Genomic DNA, 15708 nt, shown 5'->3' on the forward strand with positions numbered 1-15708 from the left:
TGACCCTGAACCTGAAAGGACCTTGAAGCGAAAGCTAAGAGAAGCTAAGGCACAACTCTCTGTAGAGGACCTAATAGAAATCTTCAAAGAAGAAGAACCCATGGCAGCCAAAAACAACAACAATGCAAGGAAGGTGCTGGGTGACTTTACTGCACCTACTCCCGACTTCTATGGGAGAAGCATCTCTATCCATGCCATTGGAGCAAACAACTTTGAGCTTAAGCCTCAATTAGTTTCTCTAATGCAACAGAATTGCAAGTTCCATGGACTTCCATTGGAAGATCCTCATCAGTTCTTAGCTGAATTCTTGCAAATCTGTGACACTGTTAAGACTAATGGGGTTGACCCTGAGGTCTACAGGCTTATGCTATTCCCTTTTGCTGTAAGAGACAGAGCTAGGATATGGTTGGACTCACAACCTAAAGAAAGCCTGGACTCATGCGAAAAGCTAGTTAATGCCTTCTTGGCAAAGTTCTTTCCACCTCAAAAATTGAGTAAGCTTAGAGTGGAAGTCCAAACCTTCAGACAGAAGGATGGAGAATCCCTCTATGAAGCTTGGGAAAGATACAAACAATTGATCAGAAAGTGTCCATCTGATATGCTTTCTGAATGGAGCATCATAGGTATTTTCTATGATGGTCTCTCTGAACTATCCAAGATGTCTTTGGATAGCTCTGCTGGAGGATCTCTTCATCTGAAGAAGACGCCTACAGAAGCTCAAGAGCTAATTGAAATGGTTGCAAATAACCAATTCATGTACACTTTTGAAAGGAATCATGTGAACAATGGGACAAATCAGAAGAAAGGAGTTCTTGAGATTGATACTCTGAATGCCATTCTGGCTCAGAACAAGATATTGACTCAACAAGTCAATTTGATTTCTCAAAGTCTGTCTGGAATGCAAAATGCACCAAGCAGTACTAAGAATGCTTCATCTGAAGAAGAAGCCTATGATCCTGAGAACCCTTCAATGGAAGAGGTGAATTACCTAGGAGAACCCTATGGAAACACCTATAATTCTTCATGGAGAAATCACCCAAATTTCTCATGGAAGAATCAAGAGAGACCTCAACAAGGTTTCAACAACAATGGTGGAAGAAACAGGTTTAGCAATGGCAAGCCTTTTCCATCATCTTCTCAGCAACAGACAGAGAACTCTAAGCAGAACCCCTCTGACTTAGCAACCATGGTCTCTGATCTAATCAAGACCACTCAAAGTTTCATGACTGAAACAAGGTCTTCCATTAGGAATTTGGAGGCACAAGTGGGACAGCTGAGCAAGAAAATTACTGAACTCCCTCCAAGTACTCTTCCAAGTAATACAGAAGAAAATCCAAAAGGAGAGTGCAAGGCCATCAACATGGCCGAACTTGGAGAGGAGGGAGAGGAAGTGAACGCCACTGAGGAAGACCTCAATGGGCGTGCACTGACCTCCACTGAGTTCCCCAATGAGGAACCATGGGAATCTGAGGCTCAAAATAAGACCATAGAGATTCCATTGGACTTACTTCTGCCATTCATGAGCTCTGATGAGTATTCTTCCTCTGAAGAGGATGAGTATGTCACTGAAGAGCAAGTTGCTAAATACCTTGGAGCAATCATGAAGCTAAATGACAAGTTATTTGGAAATGAGACTTGGGAGGATGAACCCCCTTTGCTCACCAAAGAACTGGATGACTTGTCTAGGCAGAAATTACCTCAAAAGAGACAAGATCCTGGGAAGTTTTCCATACCTTGTACCATAGGCACCATGACCTTCAAGAAGGCTCTGTGTGACTTAGGGTCAAGTGTAAACCTCATGCCTCTCTCTGTAATGGAGAAGCTAGGGATCTTTGAGGTGCAAGCTGCAAGAATCTCACTAGAGATGGCAGACAACTCAAGAAAACAAGCTCATGGACTTGTAGAGAATGTTTTGGTAAAAGTTGAAGACCATTACATCCCTACTGATTTCATAGTCCTAGAGACTGGGAAGTGCATGGATGAAACCATCATCCTTGGCAGACCCTTCCTAGCCACAGCAAAAGCTGTGATTGATGTTGATGGAGGTGAACTGATCATTCAAGTGAATGAAGAATCCTTTGTGTTTAAGGCTCAAGGATGTCCCTCTGTCACCATGGAGAGGAAGCATGAAGAGCTTCTCTCAAATCAGAGTCAAACAGAGCCCCCACAGTCAAACTCTAAGTTTGGTGTTGGGAGGCCACAACCAAACTCTAAGTTTGGTGTTGAACCCCCACATTCAAACTCTAAGTTTGGTGTTGGGAGGTTCCAACATTGCTCTGAGTATCTGTGAGGCTCCATGAGAGCCCTCTGTCAAGCTACTAACATTAAAGAAGCGCTTGTTGGGAGGCAACCCAATGTTATATTTTATCCATTTTTCTTTGTTATTTTATGTTTTTTTGTAGGTTGATGATCATAAGAAGTCACAAAATCAATTGAAAAACCAAAAACAGAATGAAAAATAGGAAGAAGAACAGCACACCCTGGAGGAAGAACCTACTGGCGTTTAAACGCCAGTAAGGCTAGCAGGTGGGCGTTTAACGCCCAGTCTGGCACCATTCTGGGCGTTTAACGCCAGAAAGGGGCACCAGACTGGCGTTAAACGCCAGGAAAGGGCAAGAACCTGGCGTTAAACGCCAGAAATGGGCACTAGCCCGGCGTTTAACGCCAGAATTGGCTCAAAACGTGATTTTGATTGCCATTCGGTGCAGGGATGACTTTTCCTTGACACCTCAGGATCTGTGGACCCCACAGGATCCCCACCAACCCCACCACCCTCTCTCTTCTTCACCCATTCACCAATCACCTCCATACCTCTTCCCCAAAAACCCTTCACCTATCAAATCCCATCTTTCTCTTCACCACTCACATCCATCCTCCATAAAACCATACCTACCTCACCATTCAAATTCAAACCACTTCCCCTCCCAAACCTACCCATACATGACCGAACCATAAGCCCCTCCTCTCCTATATAAACCCTTCTTCACTCCTTCATTTTCACACAACCTAAACACCACTTCTCCCCCTCTTTGGCCGAACACAAAGCCATCTCCCTCTCCTCCATTTCTTCTTCTTCTACTCTCTTCTTTCTTCTTTTGCTCGAGGACGAGCAAACCTTTTAAGTTTGGTGTGGTAAAAGCATTGCTTTTTGTTTTTCCATAACCATTTATGGCATCCAAGGCCGGAGAAACCTCTAGAAAGAGGAAAGGGAAGGCAAAAGCTTTCACCTCCGAGTCATGGGAGATGGAGAGATTCATCTCAAAGGGTGCATCAAGACCATTTCTATGAAGTTGTAGCCATGAAGAAGGGTCAACTTTGATCAAAGGTTGGACCAAGTCCTCACAGACATTTGTGAAGAGGGCGCTCAATGGAAGAGAGATTCAAGAGGAAAGCCGGTTCAACTGAGAAGGCATGACCTCAAGCCCATTACTAAAGGATGGAGCAAACAAGAGACCCCTCTCATCATGAGATCCTTGAGATGCCTCAAGGGATGCACTTTCCTCCACAAAACTATTGGGAGCAAATCAACACCTCCCTAGGAGAATTGAGTTCCAACATGGGACAACTAAGGGTGGAGCACCAAGAACACTCCATTCTCCTCCATGAAATTAGAGAAGATCAAAGAATCATGAGAGAGGAGCAACAAAGACAAGGAAGAGACATTGAGGAGCTCAAGCACTCCATAGGATCTTCAAGAGGAAGAACAAGCCGCCATCACTAAGGTGGACCCGTTCTTTAATTTCCTTGTTCTTTGTTTTTCTGTTTTTCGAAATTTTCATGCTTATGTTTGTCTATGTTTGTGTCTTATGATCATTAGTGTCTTAGTGTCTATGCCTTAAAGTTATGAATGTCCTATGAATCCATCACCTTTCTTAAAAGAAAACTGTTTTTATCACAAAAGAACAAGAAGTACAGGATTTCAAATTCATCTTTAAAACCATCTTAATTAGTTTGATGTGGTGACAATACTTTTTGTTTTCTGAATGTATGCTTGAACAGTGCATATGTCTTTTGAATTTGTTGTTCATGAATGTTAAAATTGTTGGCTCTTGAAAGAATGATGAAAAAGGAGACATGTTGCTGAGGATCTGAAAAATCATAAAAATGATTCTTGAAGCAAGAAAAAGCAGTGAATACAAAAAAAACGAAAAAAAAAAGAAGAAGGAAAAAGAAAAAAAGAAAAAGAAAGAAAAAGAAAGAAATAAAGTTGTGATCCAAGGCAAAAAGAGTGTGCTTAAGAACCTTGAACACCTCTAGTTGGGGACTCTAGCAAAGCTGAGTCACAATCTGAAAAGGTTCACCCAATTATGCGTCTGTGGCATGTATGTATCCGGTGGTAATACTGGAAGACAGAGTGCTTTGGGCCACGGCCAAGACTCAATAAGTAGCTGTGTTCAAGAATCATCATACTTAACTAGGAGAATCAATAACACTATCTGGATTCTGAGTTCCTAAAGAAGCCAATCATTCTGAATTTCAAAGGATAAAGTGAGATGCCAAAACTGTTCGGAAGCAAAAAGCTACTAGTCCCGCTCATCTAATTTGGAGCTAAGTTTCATTGATAATTTGGAGTCTATAGTATATTCTCTTCTTTTTATCTTATTTGATTTTCAGTTGCTTGGGGACAAGCAATAATTTAAATTTGGTGTTGTGATGAGCGGATAATTTGTACGCTTTTTGGCATTGTTTTTAGTATGTTTTTAGTAGTTTTAGTTAGTTTTTAGTATATTTTTATTAGTTTTTAGCTAAAATTCACTTTTCTGGACTTTACTATGAGTTTGTGTATTTTTCTGTGATTTCAGGTATTTTCTGGCTGAAATTGAGGGACCTGAGCAAAAATCTGATTCAGAGACTGAAAAGGACTGCAGATGCTGTTGGATTCTGACCTCCCTGCACTCAAAGTGGATTTTCTAGAGCTACAGAAGCCCAATTGGCGCGCTCTCAACGGCGTTGGAAAGTAGACATCCTGGGCTTTCCAGCAATATATGATAGTCCATACCTTGCCCAAGATTTGATGGCCCAAACCGGCGTTCAAAGTCACCCTCAGAATTCCCAGCGTTAAACGCCGGAACTGGCACCAAAATGAGAGTTAAACGCCCAAACTGGCATAAAAGCTGGCGTTTAACTCCAAGAAGAGTCTCTACACGAAAAATGCTTCATTGCTCAGCCCAAGCACACACCAAGTGGGCCCGGAAGTGGATTTTTATGTCATTTACTCATCTCTGTACACCCTAGGCTACTAGTTTTCTATAAGTAGGACCTTTTACTATTGTATTTTCATCTTGGTTCTTCTGGTTCCCTCTCTGGGGCCGAAGCCAATGATCACTCTTGTTCTTATGTATTTTCAACGGTGGAGTTTCTACACACCATAGATTAAGGTAAGGAGCTCTGCTGTACCTCGAGTATTAATGCAATTACTATTGTTCTTCTATTCAATTCCGCTTGTTCTTTGTCCAAGATATCACTTGTTCTTCAACTTGATGAATGTGATGATCCGTGACACTCATCATCATTCTCACCTATGAACGTGTGACTGACAACCACCTCCATTCTACCTTAGATTGGGTGAATATCTCTTTGATTCCTGATACACGATGCATGGTTGATCGCCTGACAACCGAGTGCTCGCCTGACAAACGAGCCAGCCATTCCGTGAGATCAGAGTCTTCGTGGTATAGGCAAGAACTGATGGCGGCATTCAAGAGAATTCGGAAGGTCTAACCTTGTCTGTGGTATTCTGAGTAGGATTCAATGATTGAATGACTGTGACGTGCTTCAAACTCCTAGCAGGCGGGGCGTTAGTGACAGATGCAAAAGAATCAATGGATTCTATTCCGGCCTGACCGAGAACCGACAGATGGATAGCCGTGCCGTGACAGGGTGCGTTGAACATTTCCACTGAGAGGATGGGAGGTAGCCACTGACAACGGTGAAACCTTTGCATAAGCTTGCCATGGAAAGGAGTAAGAAGGATTGGATGAAGACAGTAGGAAAGCAGAGAGACGGAAGGGAAGGCATCTTCATACGCTTATCTGAAGCTCTCACCAATGATATACATAAGTATCTCTATCTTTATCTTTATGTTTTATTCATCACCATACCCATTTGAGTCTGCCTGACTAAGATTTACAAGGTGACCATAGCTTGCTTCATACCAACAATCTCCGTGGGATCGACCCTTACTCGCGTAAGGTTTATTACTTGGACGACCCAGTGCACTTGCTGGTTAGTTGTGCGAAGTTGTAGTGATCACGATTTCGAAAATTAAGAGGAGAGAGAAAGTGGTTAGTTAGTTTTGAAAAAGATGTGTCCTAAAATTAAAGATACTTGAAGAGCAACACTTGTAAGAGAATAAAAGAAAAAGATTTGAAAAAGATATGATTTAAAATTTTAAAGGTTGAAATTTCCTTTACTAGAAAACACCAAATGTAAAATTTTTCAATCAAACTAATAAAAATGGAACAAGTAGTTCAAAAATTTAAAAAGAAAAAACAAAGGATTTTGAAAAATTTTATAAAAGATTTTTGAAAAATATAAAAAGAAATTTTAAAAAGAATTTATTTTGAAAAAATTTAAAAAGATAAAATTTTAAAACTTGAAATCTTGACTTGACTAACAAGAAACAACTAAATTTTAAAATTTTTTGACTAAGTCAACCAAAAGATTTCGAAAATTATGAGCAATTAGAAGAAAATATATTTTTTTAAGTTTTGAATTTTAATGAGTAAAGAGAAAAATAACGAAATGACTCAAGACACAAATTTTTGGATTAAAACAAAGAGAACATGCAAGAACACTTTGAACGTCAAGATGAACACCAAGAACAAATTTTGAAAATTTTTAAGGAAATAAGGACACAAGAAACACCAAACTTAAAAATTTTTATACTTTGGACACTAATAATTTGAAAATGCACAAGAAAAACAAGGAAAGACACAAAACAAGAAAAACTGAAGATCAAACAAGGAACACAAAAATTCAAAAATATGAAGGTAAATAAAAACATGCAATTGACACCAAACTTAAAATATGAAACTGGACTCAAACAGAAAACTCTAAACCAACAAAAATAAATTATTCCTAATCTAAGTAACAAAATGAACCGTCAGTTGTTCAAACTCGAACAATCCCCGCAAGTCGACAACGGCGCCAAAAACTTGGTGCACGAAATTGCAATTACACTTTTGCAACTCTGCACAACTAACTAGCAAGTGCACTGGGTCATCCAAGTAATACCTTACATGAGTAAGGGTCGATCTCACGGAGATTGCCGGCTTGAAGCAAGCTATGGTTATCCTGTAACTCTTAGTCAGGAGTTTAATAATAAAAAGAGTTTTGTTTGCAAAAAGTAAAAGAACATGAAATAAATGATACTTGTTATTCAGTAATGGAGAACAGGTTGGGATTTTAGAGATGCTCTGCCCCCTAAATTTCTGCTTTCCTACTGTATTCTTCTCCAAACACGCATGGCTCCTTCTATGGCAAGCTATGCGTTGGTGGATCACCATTGTCAATGGCTACCATCCGTCCTCTCAGTGAAAATGGTCCAGCTACGGTTCCCGTAGGGCTAATCATCTGTCAGTTCTCACTTGTGTCGGAATAGGATACATTTATCCTTTTGCACACTGTCACTGCGCCCAACATTCGCGAGTTTGAAGCTCGTCACAGTCATTCCTTCCCAGATCCTACTCGGAATACCACAGACAAGGTTTAGACTTTCCGGATCTCAGGAATGCTGCCAATTGTTTCCAGCCTTTACCACGAAGGTTATGATCTCATGGATTTGAATGCTCTGTTGTAAGGAAAAGCAGTCAAACTCGTGAATCAGGAGCCCAAGAGATACGCACTCAAGCTGTCGACCAATGACTACGTTGAGCTCAGATAGAACGGAAGTGGTTGTCAAGCACGCGTTCATGGATTTGAGAATGATGATGAGTGTCACAAATCATCACATTTATCACATTGAAGTACGAGTGAATATCTTAGAATAGAAGCAAACGTAATTGGATGAAAAACAGTAGTAATTGCATTAATCCATTGAAACACAGCAGAGCTCTTCACCCCCACCTATGGGGTTTAGAGACTCATGCCATCAAAGATACAATATGAAATGTAAAAATGTCATAAGTTCCTAAATGAAAGTCTAAAAGTAGTTTTTATACTAAACTAGTAACCTAGGTTTACAAAAAATGAGTAACTAAGTGCAGATAGTGCAGAAATCCACTTCCGGGGTCCACTTGGTGAGTGTTTGGGCTGATCCTTGAAGTTTTCACGTGCATGGGCCATTCTTGGAGTTAAACGCCAGCTTTGGTTCCAGTTTGGGCGTTTAACTCCAATTTTGGTGCCAGTTCTGGCATTTTACGCCAAAAAAGGGTTTCTGGCTGGCGTTTAACGCCAGTTTGGGCCATCAAATCTCAGACAAAGTATGAACTATTAAATATTAATGGAAATCCCAAGATGTCTACTTTCCAACGCAATTGAGAGCGCGCCAATTGGGCTTCTGTAGCTCCAGAAAATCCATTTTGAGTGCAGAAGGAGTATATGAAAAGTGAATAAAAATATAATTTTTGAATGTAATTTTTGAATAAAAATATAATAAAAATGTAATTTTTGAATAAAAATATAATAAAAAGTGAATAAAACATGCTAAAAACTATATGAAAACACTATCAAAAGCGTATAAAATATCCGCTCATCAGCGACCAACCTTTGTGACTTAAATAAGGAGTTTTTTTAGCTTAGCTGGCTATTACCGAAGATTTATCAAAGGCTTTTCACAAATAGCCTTGCCATTGACAAAGTTAACCCGCAAGGATGCACCGTTTGTTTGGACTCCTGAGTGCGAGGAGAGTTTTCAAGCGTTGAAGCAAAGTTGACCACCGTACTTATGTTGGTGTTACATGAGCCATATGAGTCATTCGAGGTGTACTGTGATGCCTCATTGAAGGGTCTAGGGTGCGTGCTGATGCAGGATCGTAATGTGGTGGCGTATGCCTTACGTCAGTTGAGACCTCATGAAATTAATTACCCTACGCACGATTTAGAACTTGCTACAGTTGTGTTTGCGTTAAAGGTGTGGAGGCATTACTTCTATAGGGTTAAGTTCCAAATTTTCTCTGATCACAAGAGCTTGAAGTATCTCTTTGATCAGAAAGAGCTTAATATGAGATAGAGAAGGTGGATGAAATTATTGAAGGACTATGACTTTGAGTTGAATTACCATCCGGGAAAGGCAAATGTAGTGGCAGATGCGTTAAGTCGGAAGTCATTGTATGTTATTTGGATGATGATCTGAGAAGAAGAGTTACTCAAAGAATTCGAGAGTATGAAGATTGGTGTTCAAGAAGTGTCTGGGACTCTATGTTTGAATCGATTATAAATCTCAAGTGATTTTAAATCCGAATCCTAAAGGCTCATGAAGATGATGACGCGTTATGGAAGGTGCTACCAGCCATTGAGCAAGAGAAACAGTGGAGAGTGTCGGAGGATAAAGACGGGTTATGGAGATTCAAGGGTAGGATCATTGTGCCAGATGTTGGCACTTTGAGGCAAGATATCTTAAAGAAAGCACACAAAAGCGGATTCTCTATCCACCCGGGAAGTACTAAGATGTACCATGATCTAAAGGAGATGTTTTGGTGGCCGGGTATGAAGAATGATGTGACGGAATATGTTTCAAAATGTTTAACCTGTCAGAAGGTGAAGATGGAACATCAAAGACCTTCCGGGACGTTGCAACCTTTAGAGGTTCCGCAATGGAAGTGGAAAAGCATTGCGATGGATTTTGTGTCGGGATTGCCTAGGACTAGGACTGGTTTTGATCCTATCTGGGTGATTGTGGACCGACTGACGAAGTCAGCTCACTTTTTACCCATTCGGATGACTTACACCCTTGAGGAGCTAGCACGGTTATACATAAAGGAGATTGTGAGACTTCATGGTGTACCTGCTACTATAATCTCCAATAGAGATCCTCGTTTCACTTCGAGGTTTTAGAGAGCATTTCAGAAAGCTTTTGCAACCCGATTAAGATTGAGCACAGGTTACCATCCTCAAACAGATGGTCAATCTGAGAGGACGATCCAAAACTTGGAAGATATGTTGAGGGCTTGTGTTCTGGATCACCGGTAAGCTGGGATTTCTATATGCTGCTAGTGGAGTTTGCGTACAATAATAGCTATCACGAGCATCATAATGGCTCTGTATGAGGCTCTATACTGGAAAAAATGTCAATCTCCGTTATGTTGGTATGAAGCTGTGGAGAAAAGCTTGTTGGGGCCGGAGATAATAGCTGAGACCACTGAACAAGTCAAGAAAATCTGAGATAGAATGCTTACTACGCAGAGTTATCAGAAGAGTTACGCCGATCAAAGGCGGAAACCCTTAGAATTTGAAGAAGGAGACCATGTTTTCCTTAAGATCACTCCAACCACAAGGGTAGGTAGGGCGATTAAAGCAAAGAAGTTGAATCCTCGGTATATTGGTCCATTTCAGATCATTGAGAGGATTGGACCGGTGGCGTACCGGATGGCTCTACCACCTCATCTTTCGAACCTGCACAACATATTTCACGTGTCATAGCTTTGGAATTATACTCCTGATGCGAGCCATGTGTTAGAACCTGAATCTGTTCAGTTAAAAGATTTGACGCTTCCAGTGGCTCCAGTCATAATTGATGATACTAGTATCAAACGGTTGCGTTAGAAAAGATGTTTTGTTAGTCAAAGTGGCATGGAGTCGATGCGGTGTTGAGGAACACACTTGGGAACTCGAGTCAGAGATGCGAGATGACTACCCACACCTATTCTCAGGTAATTGATTTTGAATTTTGTGGGTAAAATTCTCAATTAGGTGGGTGGAATGTAAAACCCAGTTAATTAATGACTAATTAACTCATAAATGAGAATTTATTTTAGAAATTCAAAAATGTGATTTTTATGGCTTAATATGATAGAGGAGATTGAGACGAGAATTTCAATACCAATTTTGTAAAAATCGGACCAAGATTGGACCGGACAGGCCAAACTGGGTCAACCAGACCCATATTGGGCCCTTGGCCCAACTAAACTAAATCTAATACCCTAATTTTCAGCACTCCCTCTCTCTCTCTTCACAACACACAAACACACGCTGAAATGGTGGAAAGGAAGGGAAGAACACTCTCTCAAGTTATCTCCCTTGGTTGATCTTCAAACCACCATAACTTTTGATCTAGAGCTTCGATTGCCGCACCGTTCACGGCCACGTGTTCACCGTGAAGAGCTCTACAAAATTCACTACTTTATTCTTGAGGTAACTGACGAAATCATTTCAGTTCTTCATCCCTAAATTTCGAATTTCATGAAAAAATTGTTGAGATTTTGGGCTCTTTGATGTTATAGGACGCAACTCTCTTGAAGAAGAAGGTTAATCTTGTCTCCTTGAACCTTGGGTGTGGTAAGATTCTCAACCCTAGTGTAATTTGTTGTTTTATGATGCTTGGGTATTGAGATATTGTGTTTAGGTATGATAATTGTGGCTTAGGTAGTGTGTATGTGAATATTGAAGCTTGATTGAGATTTTGGAAAGCTTGGAAGAGGGCTTTGGTGTGCAAAAACAATCTGTTCTTGGAGGTGTTGAGACCTTGAGAGCTTGTGGAAAAGTGGTTTGGAAGTGCTCCGGTTGAGCGTGAGAAATCAGCTAAGGTATGGTCTCGGTTTCCTGTATCTAAAATGTAATGTGGTGTGAAAACTTAGGCTAGGGGCTCTAAGAAAGGCATTAAGTTGTTGATGTTGTTGGATGGTTGAGATATATGATGTGGTCATATATGTGGTTATGAATATTGATGCCTTGATGGTGTGATATATGAGAAAAATGCATGTTGTGATATATGCTTGATGAGTGATTGAGGTTGATTTGTGGGTGAAACCATGTTGATGGTAGGTATGACATTGATTATGTATAATGATGGTTGAATGGGAATGGTATTGTTGGAAATTGGGATATGAATTGGGTGATTAGTGCGCTACCACCTTCTCCTAGTGAGGCCGTGCCACACTGATCGAGGGATTAGTGGCATAACACCTTGCAAATAGAAAGAGAAAATGTGTGGGAAACACATCAGGGGATTAATGCCCTACCACCTTCCTCTCATCCCAAAAGATACATTCACAAGGAATGCGGGGGAATGAATCGAGGGATTAGTGCCCTACCACCTTTCCCACATCAAACACATCAATACCATCATTATTCCTTTACATTCACTCATTATCAATCATTAATTATCAATTTGTCATAATTTATAAAGTCACCATCATCTCCGCACTCCTAAATCATGATTCATACTTTCATCATCTCATCAATTCAAATACCCCCTTTCTTTTATCACAAATCATTTTTTACAAACCTTCCTTCACTTCCAAGTTAACTACGTCCCGAGGTTTAGTACCTTCAATATGATTTAAAACTAGGTTTTAGGGAATAAAAGAGTAAAAATAGAGGTTTAGAGGTTTAAAATCATATTTAAAACAAAAAAAAAATCCAACTTGTTGTAAAACAAGGCTCCGCATACGCAGAGCATGTCACGCGTACGCGAAAGTGCATTTTCCCTTAACTCGTGTATACACCCCCAGTCCGCGTAGGCGACCGTATTCCTGTGTACGCGAGTGCCCCCTTTTGGCCCATTCTGCGTACACGGCACCTGCCCGCGTGCGCATGCAAACCAAACAGAAATGCATAGCCGCGTATAATGGGGTCCGCGTACGCGGGTTGAGCAGAAAGGGCAAAGATTATTAAGTGTTGCAGAATTTCAGTTTCACGTACCAAACTTCTGGCGCGCATATCTCTTTTATTTTAAAACATTTTTCATCCGTTCTTCGAATGGTGTAAACTTTACAGACACAATTTTCATAAAAAATAAGTTTGAAAAATTTTGGGAGTTCGAAAGCCAAGTTATAGATTGCCGAAATTCGGCCAAAAATCATATTTTTCACAAAATTCATCAAACCTTTATTTTCACAAAAACATAACTCACTAACCATATTTGTAACACCTCGATACCCTAAGCCTTACCTCTAGCCATAAAGTAAAGGATAACAAAGTGCCACGACAGTTTTAAAGCTTATAATATAGTATATTGGTGGCGAGAATTATGCCGGTTCAGATTTTAACAAAATAACTTCTTCGTCGGTAGCATAGTCCGAACCGACAAATAACCCTCCCAATCAAAGTTTAATTTCAAATAAAAACAACTGAGATTAATTCAACCTCGGGTCGTTCTCCCTCAGACAATGCAAATTAAAGTGTCAACATTCTTGGTTGTGAGGTGAAGGGGTTTTTGGCAATAAAGCAGAAAATTAAAGGAACCAAGAGATAAAAGAGCTAAGAAATGATCAAAAAGGAAATTAATGCAATTAAAAGAGGAACAAGATCAAAACTTAGTGAAAATGATATAAATGCATAAAAGAGCCTTGCCTTGGGAATGAGAATTAAGAAATCTTATCATCGTCATAACCACAACTATGGCAACTATGATGAGTCAATCTCGCTTCGTCAACCCCTAAGATCAAGGAGTTAGTCAAGCAAGCATAATTGACCTTAATCTATAAGTCCTAGCTAACTTACTAATTACTTAGTAAAAAGCTAGCGTCAATGGAAACAAGAGTCAACTAACTACCCAAGAATTACCACTAAATGTCAGACATTATGACTCTAGTATCCTAGGAACTCATTTCCCAAACCAAGGTGTGAAAATCTACTCAAAATCTCCAAGTGGCATTTTCACAAACACTTGGTGGGCAATAAAGCAAAACATGAAAAATTGTAAAAGAAAATGAAAACTATCACCAAACTAAGTACAAAATTAACAATAGAAATTCAATCAAGCATAGAGAAATATAAAACATCAAAAGCATCAACAAAAAGCTCAAGAAATTAAAATTGCATATATTAACAAAGTAACTTGAACTATGAGCAAAATGTAACACAAGTAGTGTAATTAAAGAGGAAATTAAAGAGTGCTTACAAAAGTGATGAGCAAAATCTAAGATCAAAACCTAACTATAAAATGCTACAATGAAAATTAAGTAAAACCCAAAGAGATAATTTCCTAACTACACTACTCCTACTCCTAATGTGTTTTTCTATCTAAAAATGAGCTCCCTAAGCTAATGAAGAAATCCCTCTTCATATGTATTCATTCTCCTTTGATATAGCACTCCAAAAGGCTTTAGCAACTCCAAAAACTTTGGCCAAGAGGCCCCAAAATCGCGAGCCATGTGCTTAATTAATGAAGTCACGCGCTGGGACTTATGCATACACACAGATGTGTGCATACGCACACTTGCTTATTTTGTCATTTGTGTGTACACACAGAAGGTTGTGCATACGCACACTTCAGTGTGTGCTTCTCATTTGTTTTCTTCATGTGTTCTCCCTTTTTCGCATGCTTCCTTCCATTTCTGCCTAACACCATTCATGACCCTTGGACCTGAAATCACTCACAAAACATATCATGGCATTTAATGAAATAAAAGTGGAATCAAAATTATCAATTTAAGCACAAAAAATGCGTGTTTTCACATTTAAGTCCTCTCTAGGGAGAAATCACAAAAGTATGCTATTTTGGTGAATAAGTGTGAGTTTATGTGATGAAATCTATCCAATTCAAGCCAAAAATTATCATCAAATTTGGACTCATTATATATATTCAAGAATTTATATAACTAAAAGCCCAATGAAGGAGTAAAACTCAAAGTCGCATAAAGCAGAATTACGAAAACGCGAAGGGTTCACACATGAGATGATAACTAAACGTGTAGGCACGGATAAAACAAGACATAATATATATATATACAAAAGTATGCTATTTTTGTGAATAAGTGTGAGTTTATGTGATGAAATCTATCCAATTCAAGCCAAAAATTATCATCAAATATGGACTCATTATATATATTCAAGAATTTATATAACTAAAAGCCCAATGAAGGAGTAAAACTCAAAGTCGCATAAAGCGGAATTACGAAAACGCGAAGGGTTCACACATGAGATGATAACTAAACGTGTAGGCACGGATAAAACAAGACATAATATATATATACATATATATATATATATATGTATATATATACATATATACATATATATATATATATGTATATATAAAGCCTTGTAGATAGTTCCAGGATACACAAGGTAATAATTAAATTAAATAAGATATAAATATAAATATGATATACAAATAAGAGGACTAGTCACAGCCTGCGAAGTCTAGGCCGGCTAGTCAACTGAATACAAGAGAGTTTTGAAGTTTAAAACAGCAACAACCTATCTCTCAAAGTTTTCAGAAATAAAGCCTCTAAGGCAACAAAGTTAAATACACAAAATATGAGAGAACTACAACATAATAATCAAAATACAAAAATATAGCAAAGGATCCTCCGCTCTGTCACCATCCCGCAACTCACCGAGGTGGGTTATGACCTGCATTTGAAAAGCAACAACAATGTATGGAATGTGAACTGGAGATTCTCAGTACGGTAACCGTGCCCAATATATAAGATGTAAGGTTTCGGGACGCCAAAGACAACCGTAGAACTTCACATCGAATACCGATTATTCTAGCTTAACAAAATAAATAACATAAACCATAAATAGGTTTAACTAAACTTAGGGAATTTCTAACAAATACTAATCACGCCACTATATTCCACAGCCTTCGCAAACCTACCC

The 15708-nt window shown here is 39.2% G+C and overlaps 1 non-coding gene across 1 annotated transcript; it reads right to left on the reverse strand.

The window, feature by feature from the left end:
- Positions 1 to 496: 496 nt before the first annotated feature.
- LOC130952077 (small nucleolar RNA R71) lies at positions 497 to 604 on the reverse strand. Its single transcript, XR_009074258.1, has one exon. It is a non-coding gene; the product is annotated as a small nucleolar RNA R71 (small nucleolar RNA).
- Positions 605 to 15708: the final 15104 nt, after the last annotated feature.

The sequence above is a fragment of the Arachis stenosperma genome, chromosome 9 (genome assembly GCF_014773155.1).
Source record: "Arachis stenosperma cultivar V10309 chromosome 9, arast.V10309.gnm1.PFL2, whole genome shotgun sequence".
In the NCBI taxonomy this organism is placed as follows: domain Eukaryota; kingdom Viridiplantae; phylum Streptophyta; class Magnoliopsida; order Fabales; family Fabaceae; genus Arachis; species Arachis stenosperma.